At 41.2% G+C, this 16,136-nt stretch overlaps 1 protein-coding gene across 3 annotated transcripts in view; it reads right to left on the bottom strand.

Annotated features, from left to right (window-relative positions):
- The window catches only part of SPIDR (scaffold protein involved in DNA repair), a 212,735-nt gene that overhangs the window by 74,557 nt on the left and 122,042 nt on the right, over positions 1 to 16,136 (bottom strand). The window lies entirely within an intron of this gene.

Genomic DNA, 16,136 nt, shown 5'->3' with positions numbered 1-16,136 from the left:
TGAGTGTGTCCCACTGACCCAAATTCATTCCCACCGCAGCCAGCCATGAGCTGTTCCTTCTGCTTCCTCCTTCTTCTAAAAGCAAAATCTTGTGCTTTTCACAGAATCACAGAATGTTCGGGATTGGAAGGGACCTCAAAAGATCATCTAGTCCAATCCCCCTGCCGGAGCAGGAACACCTACATGAGGTTACATATGCCATGTATTATTTTGCCTGTACGTTTGCTGCTGTCACAAACCTGCTCACAGAGACCCAGTTTTTGTTTCTAGTGATAATGTAAATTCCCAAACAGCTTCACATAGAGCGATTTCTCACCCCAGCAGATTAAGGTAATGGTTGCAGAATCCCTAAACAAACAATAATTTAATGCCAAAGCATATCTCAATGTTGGGATTTTTTCATACGCTAGTATCACAATCATATATTTTAGAAAGACGCCTTTTATACTCAACAGGATACAAATCTAATGAAGTCAGCTAACAAAAACAATCAGTAATCTCATTTTCTAGAGACCATCAAAACAGAAACAAAATTGACTTCACGACTTTATTGCAGGCTGTGTTTTTCTACTATTAGATTTGTATCACTTGGGAGTAAAACAAGGTCTCCTGCCTTGGCAGCAAAGCTGAGGTGACCTGAGTTCAGAAGTAACCTCAGGACTTCAGTCTCCAGACTGCCCAACACTCACATTATGGAGACAAAGCAAGTTTTCACATCTATGACATTATTTCTCAAAATGCAACCATACAAGGTTAGAAAAACAAACCAAATGAAACCAAACCCCCATCAAAAATACTTATTTCTGACCTCAGTCCGTAATACTTATTTCCGATCTTGGTCCATACAAGATCTTGACCATGGTCTGTTTGTAAGAGATTCCTTCATTCTCTACAGATTGGACAGCTACATGGAAATTGATGCACACATATTTTCAAAAGAATAGGAAGAGTCACAGTAAGTTCTTATATAGAATCCCCAGTTTTTTATAATTAGGAAAACAATGCAACAGGAAGATGATCTCTGCCTTTCAGAGTAGTAGCTCACAAGGCTGCCAAATGGACGTTGCCTGGTAATTTTCTGCATTACAGGATGAAAACTGAGGAACTGGCTTGGTCAGCAAACCAAGACATCTCTGATCTTGTGAGATTTTTAAACTGTCACTACCCCACTCTTTCTGAAGAACAAAAATGTTTGTAAAGTTTGCTACAGATCTCAGAACAGTTTGGGCTGTCTTCATGTGCAAATGTGGAATGAAAATTTTAGCACCTACTTTCTTGAGACGTCTGTGTTCAGACCCAAAGTAAACAGGAAATCTCTCTGAACACGAGACTGTTACGTCACTAATGTCAGAAGAATGTTTGCTTGATCTAAATCATCTCATTCTCTAAAAAAATACTGACGTTAGTAGCAAATCATTCGCAGGAACTCTGAGGTTTATGGTTTTATTTTTATTTTCCTGTGCAGATATGTGATCAGTTTTTTATTTCTTTTTTTTTTTTAAAGCAGGTAGGTTTTACTGATACCCAAATTACATGTACCATGGTTTTGCTATGCCTATGCATTTCATGCCTTGAGTACAAGAGCTTTCTCGGCTCAGTTTCCATCAAATCTTTACATGGGTAATGCATAAATTAATGGCTACTCAGCATTTCCACAAGCAAAAAAGGGACACACATTCAGAAGCCCCCCATTTCTTACCTGCAATTAGTTCACTAAAAACACTTTCCCTAATGACTTGTTTATTTTAGACCTGCACAGGTGTCCACTGACTTAGCAGTAACTCTTCAGCTAGGTCAGAGGAATTATCACAGCAGTCTACTTAACTCTTCCCTATTTCTCAGTGGACAGATTCCTCCCTATAAGAAATGGAAAGGACTAGCAGTAAATAGAAATAATAACCAATTGAAATGAAATTTTAAAAGTTCACTGTTTTGTGTACAGGTGGATGGCTACGTGAAAATATTTTATATTTCTATATGCATATATACAATATACAGAAAATAATGTATATTCTATCTATATAATATATAATAAAGATATATATCTGTTATTCTCAAGTGTTATATATATACTTCAATCCGAAGAATAGAACTATTAATATAATATGCACTGATTGAATGTGAACTCTCTCCTTTTCTAGAAATTCTTCCTAATATTTCTCAGGCCAAACAAGTTCTGTGGGATGGGAGTTTTAATCATCATCATGGCAGAAAACTCCACACTGCCACTGTGTATTGCTCATACTGTTCTCTTTGCCTCAACGGCAACCATGTTAGAAACATCATACACACACTCCTTACTTCTTCTTGTCTGCTTGAAAGATACAGACTAAGGAAAAGAAAGTCTGTCAAGCCGGAACAGTTGGAGAAAAAAAATCACTTCCCCAAGCAAACCCCGTGGTCCTGAGCTGCCCGTGTTGCTCCTGTGCCTGAGACACCATCACTGATCCCCTCATCCTTCTGCATCTGTTCCAGCTGCAAATTATCTCCAGCCAGAAGCAGCCCCACTCTGCAGGATGCAGACTATACTCCATAGCATCCTCTTGATGGATAAAGTGTTAAATGTGTTTCTCAAGCCTTTTGTGACCTTTCTTAAATTTCTTCTTTTCTTTCTGCTTCGTTATACTTAAAAGCTTATTTTCAAAGAATGAGAGACGTCATCTCATTCAGCAAATCACACAGAGACAATGGAAAGAAAATAAAGTTCACTACAGACTTAAAAAAATCCACCCTCTCTTGTACTCTCCAATTTTCTTCTTGCTCAGCAAATTAAATTTAAAGGTTGGATTAGTAGCTGACTTCCTTAATAACTGCCTTTAGAGGAAAGGTCACTTGTAATGACCTGAAGTAGAGCCTGTGAACTTTTTATACTACAGGGCATTTTTTTTCCTGGTATGCAGACAATCAGCAATTGCCGTAACTGGTCACATGCTAAAGGAACATGAGGCAATAACGTTATTTTTTTTCTTTTCCAGCAGCAGCTTGCTTCTCTCTCCACGGATGGAGCTTGCTTTTTCTCTTCCTCCCTCCTATGATGAAACGGCAATCTGGCAGGGCACAAGAGATGTCCGAGCCTACTTCCCCATTAATCGTGCTCTACCATGAGATACCAAACACCGCAGAAACTTCCAGCACGGCCCCGTACGAAGTCTCGGCTCGAGGCAGGGCCCGAATCCCACTGCCGACGTCAGGTTTGCGTGGCGGTGCCCCCGGCACAGCCCGTCCTGTCCGCGGGCTCAGCCAGCGAGGAGCTCACAAACCACAGGCTTCCGCTCCTTTCTGCTGACATCAAACGCCGGCGCTGGTTCATGAACTCGAGACGGCTCTGGATCGCTTCAAATTACAGAACGCACTTTTCTTTTGTTTGCTCGCCCTGCGTATTTTATTAGGCTTTTTATTTTTTTTTTTTTTTTTATAAAGTGTAAAATGCCTAGAGCATTTTTTGGAAGAATACACTGCATTAACCGAACACTCTTTAACATTTCAATGACCTACAACATGCACTGTAATTATGAAACAGGCTAATTTCAAGTCTCAGAACAACGATTTCTGTGCAAAGAAGGTTTAGCGCCCAGCAAGCGGAACAGCAGTAGTACGTGCAGGATAAAAGCATGCCAGAGCCTTACTCTGCTGCCCAGAAGCATGAGGAATCATCCCCCACAGGAACATCATACAGGACTCATCCGTAACTCTCTAGGAATCGCTTATTTTGTCCAATATGGAGGAAGTTGCTTATGCTCGCTTGGGGTTGAGTGCCATTTGTAATGTTTTACCTGTGAAAAATTGTAATGTGTCCAAGAAATGCCTGAACAAACACTGATAACAATCTAAAAAAACCCACCAAAGTTCCCAGGTCCAGATGGATCTCTGCCCATATACCACCCAAGGACAATAACTATCTTCCTAATATGTAGCCCAAATAGAAAAGCCATTAGGAACAGATCTGCCTTCTGCCATGCCTAGAGATTGCCCCAAACCAAATGTTCATCCACGAGTGAGTAATCTCACCCCTCCCATGCGAGCCTCCATCCGTGTCATTTACCATCAGCCGAACAATCTGAATGAATACTGTGTTTGCGAGCTCACCCTTTCATAATGCGAAATTTCTTCCCCTCAAAGACAGAAAACAAAAATCAGCTGGTACCTCTTTCTGTGAAATTATCTTACTCAAAGCAACAGATGATTGTGGTACAAGTTCTCAAGGCTGACTGTACTCTTTTCTCCATGAAGAAATAGTATTAAACAGCCAGACCAATGTCCAGAGTCATGTATGTCACGTATACAATTCTCAACTGTGTCATGTTTCCAAAGAAACTTCAGCACCTCAGAACAGCAGCTCTGCAGAAGATACAACTGAAAAAAAAAGCTACTCATGCTATGTCTAAAATGTCTGCTTCTAGAATTTGATGCATTTTATTTGTGAACAGCTAGACACTTGCTTTGCTTCCCTATTGGAAAAATATTTTGTTTGAGGATTCATTCCATGAATAAAACACACAGAGAAAAGAATACATAGCTATTAAATGTATATATTGTTATAACCTAATCTGTTACCATTTGTCACTCACGCTTAGGCGAAAAGCAAACTAAGGAAATTAGCAAAACAACACAAGTAATGAAAAAAAATCTTCTCTATTGTAGCATAAGTTCTTTTAGCAAAATAATATTTTATTTTCAACAAAATTACTTGTAAACCTAAAAAATCACTCCAGCAAGAAACTACTGCACACAAAGCCAACTTTTTTATCACTATATCATTTTCCTAATTTCAAAGTAATTATATAAACTAACCACTGGCTTGCCATAGTGCTGCCTTTTGAAATGTGACACCCTGTAGCATGAAAAAGACAAAAAAAGTTGTATGGAAATTTTCACATTTAAGAAGAGCTCTGCTATAAAAAGCTTGTGGTTAACATTATGCACGGCTGTATCACACGCCCAGTGCTCCGACCTCTGCAGGGAGCTGCACCACGGGCTAACTGAAAAGGATGTGCAGGTCTTCTGATGTAGGAAAGCCCGGGTGGGTATCAAAGCAAACCTCACGCAGCTCCAGGAACACCAGGCTTTGCCAAGACTGGGAAGTTGCTTAGAGCCCTCCAGCCACTGGCTTCGTCGGTGAAGAAAGCACCTGAAATTTCTAGCATTCTGGACCACAATTTATCACGACAAAGCTTAACCTTTGGCACCACCAAACATAAAACTCCACTCACAGGCTGCACTTACGTACAAACTGGTACAAAAAAAAAATCTCTTGAGCTCATTGGGGTAATACTTCTGAGAGAATTTGCTATCAAACTACTCCAGCTGTGATCCTGGGACTTTTCTAACACCTAACACAAAACTCAGGCACAAATCAATTTTTAAAATATGCAAAGTTCTATTATTAAAAACACTGCACAAAATAAAGCATTAAACAAAAAAGCTGCTTTAAAAACAAAACAAAACAAAAACATTCCCCCCCACACATAGTGTGAGGGTTTTACAAGTAACTAGGGAGATATAAACATCATGGTTATCTTTTCATAATCAAGATGTTATGAAAGAATTCCAATCTGTGTGTTTACCCCATATATCAGCTTGTGTCTGACTAGCCACGAGATCATTACTCAGACGACTTCTTCTCTCTGCTCCCAGTGCTAAACTGCACGTAGAGTCTGAGGTGGCTGAGGGATGACGACTGGAGCCACCAGAAACTACAGGGATATATCAGAGGGATTCTGAAAGGTGAAAAAAGGGGAAGCCAGCAAACTGCAAAGTGACATCATATTAAAACTCGTGGTGAATGTCGGAGATAACAAAAATGGCTGTAGCGGTGTGAGATCAGAGGCCCACCAACCCCTACTCCAGCTTACAGGAGCAAACAACAGATGTTTGAGGAAGACTATTAAAAACAAAAAAAAAGGCAAGCACCCAGTGAAAGTTCTCCAGAACAATAACTTCTAAAAACTTTCAGCTTAGGGGCTTCCTAGGGCAGAAGTAGTGTCTGTTTAATTAACAGTCTTTGGTAGACTTTTCTTCCAGGAACTTAGGGGCCTGCTTTTTGACCATTTGAACATTTACAGCATCCACAACATCCTGCAGCATCCACAGTGCTCTACAGCCTAATTACACGCATGTGAGAAACCACTTCCTTCTATTTGTTTTGATCTGTCACCTCGTGGTCACATTGCTGCCCCCCACTTCTTGCTTTTAAAAGAGGCAATGAGCGATCACCCTTCTCGATGCGCTTCCTAACACAGGCCTTTATCACATCCTCCCACAGACACTGCTTTTTCAAGGTGAAAAAACCTAGTAATCATAGTCATTTCTCATAGGGAAGCTGCTCCAAAGCTCTCCTTGTCATTCTTCTCTGACGTTTTCCCACTTCTGCTACGTATTTTTGATTTGGGGGACTGAAATTCCAACCTAAGAATGCACCGTGAATTTCTGTAGTGACATCATGATGTTTCTGACTCCACTCTGACACATTAATAAAGCTAGCAGAACACTACAACTACATTCCTGGATAGTAACAAGACAGAGTCCATAATTTTATTGGTGCACTTTGCATTTACCTACAATTACCTAGTAAGAAAGGTCAAATCCTTCCTCCAGCCCTAGTTCTAGAGCACCCCACAGGAGCATGAACATGTTCTCCAGCTCCATAGGAGTATAAGGACCACAGTTTGCCATTGAAGAGGAAGGAAACCTGCATAGTATTCTGTTGTACAGAAGGTGTCCAATTCTTTATTTCCTTCCTAGGCACCACAACACACTGGAGATCTGAGGCAACAGGTTACACCAACAAGTCCTCTGCCTGTGGTGGAAAGGTGAGGGTGGTCTCTCTGCCCCTCTTACACAGTGACACCACTGCTGAGGTATCAGGAGAAGCTGCTTGTCAGACCAGCAGAGCTCTGCAATATCCACCCAAGCAGCTGAGGGCCATGTGTCAGAGAGAAGGACTTGACCTCAGAACTGCTGGCCAAGGTAAAGAGAATCAGGGTACATGGCCATTTGGTTCAAGTTTGGAGGATTGTCGAAGAAACTTTAACAAATAAATTCAATTTTCAAACACATTATTCAACCTTTTGAAGAGATTATTAAGAACATCACCATTTTCTCCCACAGAGATTTGGCATTTGCTATTGGCGAGGACTCTCTACGAGTCCGTGCTTGCACACACGCTCACAAGTGTCTTCACATGCACAGCAGCAAGAACAAATACCTGTCCCTGAGCAAACTCTAGTATTCAGAAAGACAGCTCAATATACGCATATGCTTGATTTTATTTAAGTATTTTATTATTAAACCTAATATTAAAACAAACAAACATAACTACAAACGAACCTAAGAACTCCCATCAGACTTGTTCTTATACTCCTCCCGTCATTCTGGTACTCATCTCTGGGCATTTCCTATTGTTGCTTGGCCAGGACATGGAGCAAGACCAAATTCTGGTCTGGCCTGGTGCCGTTGCTTCTTTTCTTACACAGACAAATCCAGTGCCATCAACACTTTAATACGGGGAGAGTAGGTGAAAGTAGCAGTAGTTCTGGGTTCTGTGCTAGCACAGCAGGGATCACTAAAGGTAGCAGGAGCTTGCTCAGTGCCATGGAGCACAACAGCAAAGCTGAAGGTTCCTCCGAGCTGGTCAAACTCTGCTTCTGCAAGAAGGTGGGCAGCAGCCTGGAGGTGTCACTGAATGGCACCAGGCAAAGGGAACTGGCTGGACCCCACACAGAGAGCTGCCATCCAGAGCTCCAGAGGTCCTTATGCAGGTTTTAGAACAAATTTACCTGCACTGTGGTCCGTTTCACCTTTACTGAGCTGAGAAAAATCCATTTTTCCACTGTATTTGCTGCTACCATTGATAAATGTGTAACAAAGGTAAAGGCGGTGAGGATAAGCCACGTACCACAGAAATCTATTTTAGGTGAAGTCCTGCCTACAGTAATCCACCCACCAGAGTCATCACTGAAAAGACAGCAGTGCCAGCAGCAGGAGTGGGAATTTTTCTTACTGAAACATCCTGGTGTAGACACAGCCTGAGTCAAACTTTCAGCCTGCCACAGAAACACCGCTTTGCTGTGATGAACAAAATACCTTTCTTCTTTTCAGGGTGGAAAACAGCCTTCAATAGTACATGTACTTTGAAGTTATCACTCAAAAGAATTATTTTCAGAGTGTCATTTTGCTTCTATGTGATAGTACATATCTTCTCCATTAAATCACAACAGATTGATTCTATACCTTTGCTCTCTTACACTTGAAACAAGGAAAAACCCTCTGAGAAATAACATTAAATTCAACATTGTCCTTAACATTGTCTTTTTTTTTTTTCTTTTTTGAATCAAAAGCAATCTTAATATTCCTGCATTACTTTAAAGACATAATTGTGCAGAACCAGCAAAAGCTTATAATTATAATATTGGTATCTTATACTTGTGGTCTCCAAGTCATTGCTTAATTTTTGTTTTATTTCACTGAACATTTGCAACAACAAGCAGCCACCAGATCACGTCTGGGAGAATTTTCATGCTGTATCACACTATTCTTACATGCCAGAATTTCTTTTTTCAGATTCATCTAAGAGGGCTGGTGACTTTGCACAGCAGACTCAATAATGCAATGAGATGGATGAACCTCTGGATTGCTTTTTTTGTGATCCCATCAGCCTTCAGAGGCTACACAGCTTCAGCATGTTCCAGATTTGCTTTTCTGTTTCAAAGAATATTTATTTCTAGAAGGGAAGAGTCTTATCTGCTTCAGATAGAAGGCAATTACAGGTGCAGCAGCAAGATGAATGCCCTTACTATTTAAAAAAAAAAGGTACACAGACGTCTTTTTCTGTATTTCTTTAAAATGATTCAACATCTACCATCCCAATAAGCCAAGTTTACCTACCACAATTCTCAATGTTGCACAGTCATATGAATACAGCTCCTTGAAACTAATTGTAAACCAAGCTGAAAGAAAGGGGAAAATACCAGACACATCATTACAGAAAGAAAACCTAGGGCCAACTTTTTCAGAACATGAAAGAGATCTGTATTTTCCTAGAGGACCTAAGAAAACAGAACTGCAACCTGCATTGCTTGAAGCACTATCATAAACACAGTAAAACTCCTACAAGCCTGATACAAACACACCTACCGAAACAGGGGCCATCAACAGCCTGTACAAACTGAGAAGAGTCGCGGCAGAAGTGAGGTTGTGACACACGGTCACACATGAAGGGCCGGTTCTTGGACAACCCGCTTCAGCTGAAGAGCTCTGCAGAAGCAACACACTTCCAGGGGAAAGGAGCATTTTGGAGTACAGGTACCTCTTGCTATTGCACCCAGGCCTGCTCTGCTGAAAAGAGCAGAAACAAAGCCTTTGAAGTTGTGGGAAAACACCTGCAAAAACATACAGATTTTGGAGAAAAACAGAGAGAAACAGAAGGGAGAAGGTGTGCCATCATGGAAATCTTGGCCTTGGCAAAGCAAAAAACCCTGAAGTTTAAAGTAAGAATGACATTCCAAGAGCAATAGTGAAATTACCCAGTACAAAGAAAGGTTTATACAATAGAGGGTGAAAGAACTCCTCTACACACACATTTACCAAATAAACAACTGTAAGCAGGTCAGGGGCTGAAACATATCCCATGTAGTTTAACACAGGATGCCATCTCTATTCTCAGGCCTGGAAGCTCATACCAAGTTTCAGAAGCAGGGATTTTACAGCCAGATTTAAAAACCTGATAAATCTGAATCTAAGGAAGGCCTAGCTGACTGACTTCTCATAAAGGAATCATCATGCATTTTCTTTTTCTTTTCCAGATTTTTCACTCTATATGTACCTTTGCTAAAATAACAGCAGATACAGGCTTTACATAGGCCAGGCTTTACATACACAGGATCAAACCAGGCCCTGTTTTTGAGTTGGGTCAGGTGCTACCACAGGCAAAACCAGGAGAAAAATATCTTTGACAAAGCAATGAGGCTCCAGCAAAACTACCTGCCTTTTCTCCTGACTACTCCCACTACAACTGAAGTACTGTCAGCTAGAAATAATCTTCTAACTCCAACAGAAATATACTTGTGCCAGCTGATAACTCATCCCTGTGTAAGCCAAAATTCTCTGGTGGCAAGACCCTCTCCCTCCCTGTTTGCTTATTTATTTATTTGGTTTTCTGTTTCAAAGACTGTCCCCTTGTTTTTCAGTCAGACCAAGGGCACGCTTCTCTCAGTCTCCTTTCCCAAGGAGCATACTCTGGTCTGCAGCTACCCTGCAAGACCCTTCCCGTGCTGCTCCTCCTGATGCTTCACACTCGTATTCATTTGCAATTCAAGATGGACCAAATAAAAAATATTCTCTTGCTCAACTGCATCACTAAACAGGATGTGGAAAAAACATATATAAGTGCAATAATGTCAGTGCCTTCTTGCTTTAGGTTGTGCAAGTAAATGTATTTAGGATATTGTATTTTAACACCTTTATACATCTGTTTTTAAAGCAAAGCTACTAGTGTTCTGTATTTTGCTCTTTATCAGTTTTTTTTTAAAAAAAGGAGCACACCTGAAACCAGTGCAAGACTGTCTAGTACAAACACTGTTCGAAAGAGGCGTCGTTGGACTGATTTCCTTTATGTAAATGTGCTCGGCTAACAAAATGTCCAGGGCAAGATTCCCGGACTATGATACAGGAAAAAAGAGGAGTTCCCTGGCTCAGTTACCATCGGAGGGAAGACACAAGGGACTCATCAAGGGAAAAGGGGCCACTCCGTGACTCCCACACGTGCGTGCACACACACACAGAAGTGCATGCACACGCATGTGCGCTCCCTTCCCTCTCCCCTGCCTTGTCCCTGCCCCGGCCGGGCGGCTGAGCTGACCCAACATCCCCTCAAGGGAACAGCTCTTGAAAGATCTGATACGGCGTTTTTACATTCAACTGCCTGCATGCAACATTCCTTTGAAAAAAGAAAAAAATAATCTGTTTGCTCGCTTGAAGCGTCACAAAGATAATATTCACGTCTGCGACCCTGACTGTCTCTGGTCAAGAGGCAGAGATTGTGCAGAGCATGTTGCTTTCCAGCTCCCCTGGGCTGCCCGCCAGAGAACAGCGCTGCCCGCTCGGGGGAGAGGGTCGGAACCCCCAGCCTTCAGCTATCGCTGTCAGTAGCCCCTCTGGCTGCCTGCTGCCAAGCTGCATGGCATGAACAGAGACCTGTCTGCCACAGCCTGACCTCTGTGAGGCTGACATACACAGCAAAAACACCCACATCCTAAATTTGGGGAGGGAATGAAGTGGATTTTTTTTTTCTTTAGACAACCTTACCCCCAGATCACTTGTCTTTTAATTTCTTTTTGTTGTTGTCCTCCAAATTCCTGCACCACCACTGTCTTTATCTGTCAAACATTCATATTTGCTTTCTACATTGTGGTTACACGTACATGTGGGCTGAAAATCGTTTAAAGAAGCTTATTTAAACAGAGCTTCATCATTCAGGTATTGTTTGGGTAACCAGCTATACAGAACCAAACAGCATTAGAGAATCTCATTTCAAAGCCTTATTCAACTACAGGAGCACTCATTTTAAACTGAATGTAACTTACTGTCCTTCCCATAAAAACTGGCCTAAGTGCATTTTAAAATAAATGTTGCCAAGTGCAGAAAAGCAACCTCTGGCCTTGGAAATCCTTGAACTGAAGTTTGCTGAAGGCTGGCAAGTTAATCCAGGCAAGAATCTGTCTGTGTTTGCCCAGTCCTTTTATTCCCCCACCGACATGCACCCCTGGAGACAGGGTACCCAGATAGGCAGAACTCCTATCTCATCTGATAGGGCTGGTCTGTTCATCACACCCACCACACTTTGCCTCCATGCCAATAAAGGCACAGCCTAACAGAAAAGCAGATTGTGAAAAGCAGTTAAGCATTATGTGCATTTTTTGTATGTCCCAAGCTCGTCCTGTCTTGACAGTGTTCAGTATATTGCCTTTTGCTGCCACAGACCATGACCCAACCAATCACATAATGACAGTCATAAACCTATGTCTGCATGGCTACGTATTTGAGTATACAAATCCCTAATTTTATAAACTCATCACAGAACACAGGAAAGGCTTGAGATGCAAGCAGATTTCACTTTATTATATTCTAAACTTGTTCTGGGATTTATCAGGCTTAAAAAAAAAAGTTTTGAAAAAATTCAAGACCTTAATACACGCAAGAGTTTCTTCCCAATAAAGAGCACCAAAATGCTTGTCACCCACAACAGCTCTCTGTAAATGTAAATCCTCCTGACCCAAACCCTCCCCCTTCCACTTCAGAAGGCAGGTGGCCTCTACAGAGAGCTCTGAAGGTCTGGCTGTGACTGAGCAGGAGAGCACACGGTAATTTGGAAAGCCTCATTAAGCCATCCAGGGAGTTTCTCTTTCGTGCTGTCAGAGAGGGTACCTGGCATAAGGACACACACTAAACACAACTGTGGCAGCTTACCAGTTATTTGTTCTCCAAGCTGTCGTTTTCAGGTTCTTAAATCACCAAAAAACAGGCCTAACAGCCATCAAACAATTTTTTAAATGTGGTAAAATTACATGTCCATTACAAAATACATGCCTATGTGCAATGTTGGCTTCTATTTAGGTAGTACTGCCACGTAGATGTTGCTGTTGCATTTTAATAACAATGTAATAGTAAAGAGGTACACATGAAGGGCAAAAATTTTGAGTAGGCACAGATGGGAAAAAAAGACTATGCTAGACCAGAAAACACAGTGAAAGAATATTGAAAATCGGTAATTCATGCCACAGAATTAATGACTAGTAAAATGTCAAGAAAGCATTTTGTTTCTGCGCTCACTTGTATCATCTTATCTGAGCCTTTACCGTGCTTCCACTGCTCCTGGGCTCGGCCTGTATCATGTGTGCTGCACTTTCTGAAAGGATAATAATGTCTCTTTGCTACTATAACAGACTCAGACATACAGCAAACACTGCAGGTGAGAAGATTTAAAAAAAAAATCTAAACACAGACTCTGTATTGAATGCTGCCTTCTTTCTTTCTTTCTTTCTTTCTTTCTCTCTTCCTCCCTCTCTTCCTCTTTCTTTCTTTCTTTCTTTCTCTCTTCCTCCCTCTCTTCCTCTTTTTCTTTCTTTTTCTTTCTTTCTTTCTTTCTTTCTTTCTTTCTTTCTTTCTTTCTTTTTCTTCTTTCCTTCCTTCCTTCCTTTCTTTCCTTTCTTTCCTTTCTTTTCTTTCTTTCTTTCTTTTCTTTCTTTCTTTCTTTCTTTCTTTCTTTTCTTTCTTTTCTCTCTTTCTTTTCTTTCTTTCTTTATTTCTTTCCTTTCTTTTCTTTTCTTTTATTTCTTTTCTTTCTTTCTTTCTCTTTCTTTCTTTCTTTCTTTCTTTCCTTCCTTCTTTCTTTTCTTTCTTTTCTTTCTTTTCTTTCTTTCTTTTCTTTCTTTCCTCTCTTTCTTTTCTTTCTTTCTTTATTTCTTTCCTTTCTTTTCTTTTCTTTTATTTCTTTTCTTTCTTTCTCTTTCTTTCTTTCTTTCTTTCTTTCTTTCTTTCTTTCTTTCTTTCTTTCTTTCATTCTTTCTTTTCTTTCTTTTCTTTCTTTCTTTCTTTCTTTTCTTTCTTTTCTCTCTTTCTCTCTTTCTTTCTTTCTTCCCGGAAAGATTCTTGCCAGCTGTTTTTCTGTCTCTCAGTGTTCCAACAACGAGCGAACATCACCCCGTGGTGCCGGATCTCAAAGGCAGAGTTATGATTAACAGTGTTATGATTAAGTGCCAGCTGAACAGGCGCAGCCACAAAACCAGGCTCTGCGGCTGAGAACTCGCAGTCCCAGCCGGGATCCCCCCCGAGCGCTGAAATCCGCACACTCTTCCCCTCTGAGCCAGGGAAAGGGATGGCACTTCCAGGAAGAACAGAACACAGAGTCACCCTCGGATGACAAAAAGGGTTTCGACATCAAGACTGACAAGCGCTGTCTGGTTCCCCAATCAAAGGACGTAATTCAGGTCTATCCCAACACATGTTCAGGGAACCAGCGCAGGGCAAATGCAGGTCAAACAGAGACCTGCAGGACAAGGACTGCAGGGATGTGCAGCCACGGTATCTCGTGCTCAACATGGAAAATATTCCAGAGGCCAGTCCGTTTTTCAAATAGCTTTTTTGAGATAATTATACCATTTGTATCAGTATAATTTTCAATGAGTAAATAAGTAAAAAAAGTAGGTCCCCTTGCTATGTCCCTTAACCTCACCTATTTACCTTGAAAATCAGTTCAGTTAGTTCGACATTAAGTGCTCCTTGCTGCCAGATTAAGGTTGCTACAGGGCACACATTATATGACAAAAGCAATTCTATCTACTGGCATATACATATGTGTTTGTTTTACGCCAGGGAAATATCTCTACGCTTTTCACAGAAACTGAATATAAAACTTACACATGGAAAAAACCTACCTGCGGATGCCCTCCTCCCAAACTGTAAACACAGCAAGAGACTTCTAATGTTTGTTTGAAAACACTTGCTCTAAGTGATAATCCTGATGGAAAAAGAAAAGGAAGTAATTTTGCTTACTCTCTGCCTTCAGGTGGCTCATTAAAACACCTCCTATAAAAGAAGAGGATATGAGTCTCTCCCGAGAACTTTATGCTAACCATCTTTGGGGAAGGATCCTGGCAGCAAAAAAGTGTAAACTCAATTTCTTGTTTTAATTTTGAATTTAATTTGTCAGCAAAACCAAAGTTCATAAAGAAGGCAAATTTTGACAAATTGCAACTGCCATGAGCTCTGTTAAGAGCAGGATGTAACACGAATGTAATTCTCAAAGAGAACAAATGATAATCATTGCATCCAAACAAAAAATGCTTACGTTAATAAGTTTATTCTACAGTTTGCCAACTCTTCAGCCTGGGTGCTAAGGAGAATTTGCTAAATGGAATCTCACTTCTCACATTCATGTGACGAAGTGATCTGCAGCACATCTACTACATGTCAGCAGTGCAAGATGACGGTTTTGCTATCGGGTTTTTTGTATTACAGTTAAACCTATCTTTCTCTAAAGCTATAATACCTTAAATCTGAGCACATATGTAAACAGAAAGAGGTAATATAAACAAAGCATCAGTCTTTCCAAATACAACCTTAGAAGTCTTGTTTACCCAAGTAATTGGAGCCAAGAAAGAAAACAGTTGCTTACCAAAATAGCAATTTATTTGTCTATCTAAAATAAAATACAGCAGTTGTACTAGGTTTATGGTAAGAATGTTTGCTGCTCACTTCAGCTACAGCATTCCCATAAATTTAAACCTTTAAAATATATCATGTCATATGGATGGGTAGAGTGGCACCGTCTGCAGGGACACGTGAAGTATTACATTAGACACTAAGATATCAGTAAATAACTGGAGACGTTCCAAGCCTAAAACATTTATCAGACATTTAAGGCTGAGATTTGTCTAGCAAACCTTATGAACCAGTCTCCTTGTCTCTCTTTACAGTTGATGAACAGAAACAAACAGCTTCAGAATGAGATTCATTGGATGTCCTTAAGAGGGGATACGCTCCAGAACTGGCCATGTCCTTCTCACTGTTTCCCACAGAAGGATGCGTGGCCCACGCTGGCACAGCCATACCACAGTTGCCCTCAGCGGCACGCTGCCCGCCGTGCTGCCCAGTCAGGGCCAGCACGGCACAGGGGCAATCGCTCACCTGGCAAGTTCCCTTGCCAAAGCGGGAGAGGTGAGTTCTGCAGAGGTGAGTTCTGCACAGGTTCTCACAGCATCAGCTGCTCTCAGCACCGCAAGCTCCAGCAGCACATCACAGGCAGCTTCACTGGGTTATGAAAAATCATAACGAAACCTTGCTGCAGACTGCTCTCTGCTTCCTCTAGTTAAATCTACCTCTTTTCCAAGATGGTACATTGTTCCAATGCTGGCACAGGTTGCCCAGAGAGGCAGCAGATGTCCCATCCCTGGAAGCATTCCAGGCCAGGCTGGACGGGGCTCTGAGCAACCTGATCTGGTTGAAGATGTCCCTGGTCACTGCAGGTGGTTTTCACTACATGAGCTTTGAAGGCCCCACATCTCTGTCTCGTTGATGCTGGAAAGAGGAAGGTCTTCTCATCCACATACTTTTGTGGATAGAGAGATACAGCTAAGAGAAGA

The sequence above is a fragment of the Columba livia genome, chromosome 2, assembly GCF_036013475.1.
Source record: "Columba livia isolate bColLiv1 breed racing homer chromosome 2, bColLiv1.pat.W.v2, whole genome shotgun sequence".
Taxonomy (NCBI): Eukaryota; Metazoa; Chordata; class Aves; order Columbiformes; family Columbidae; genus Columba; species Columba livia.
This window is presented reverse-complemented; position numbering and strand designations above follow the sequence as displayed.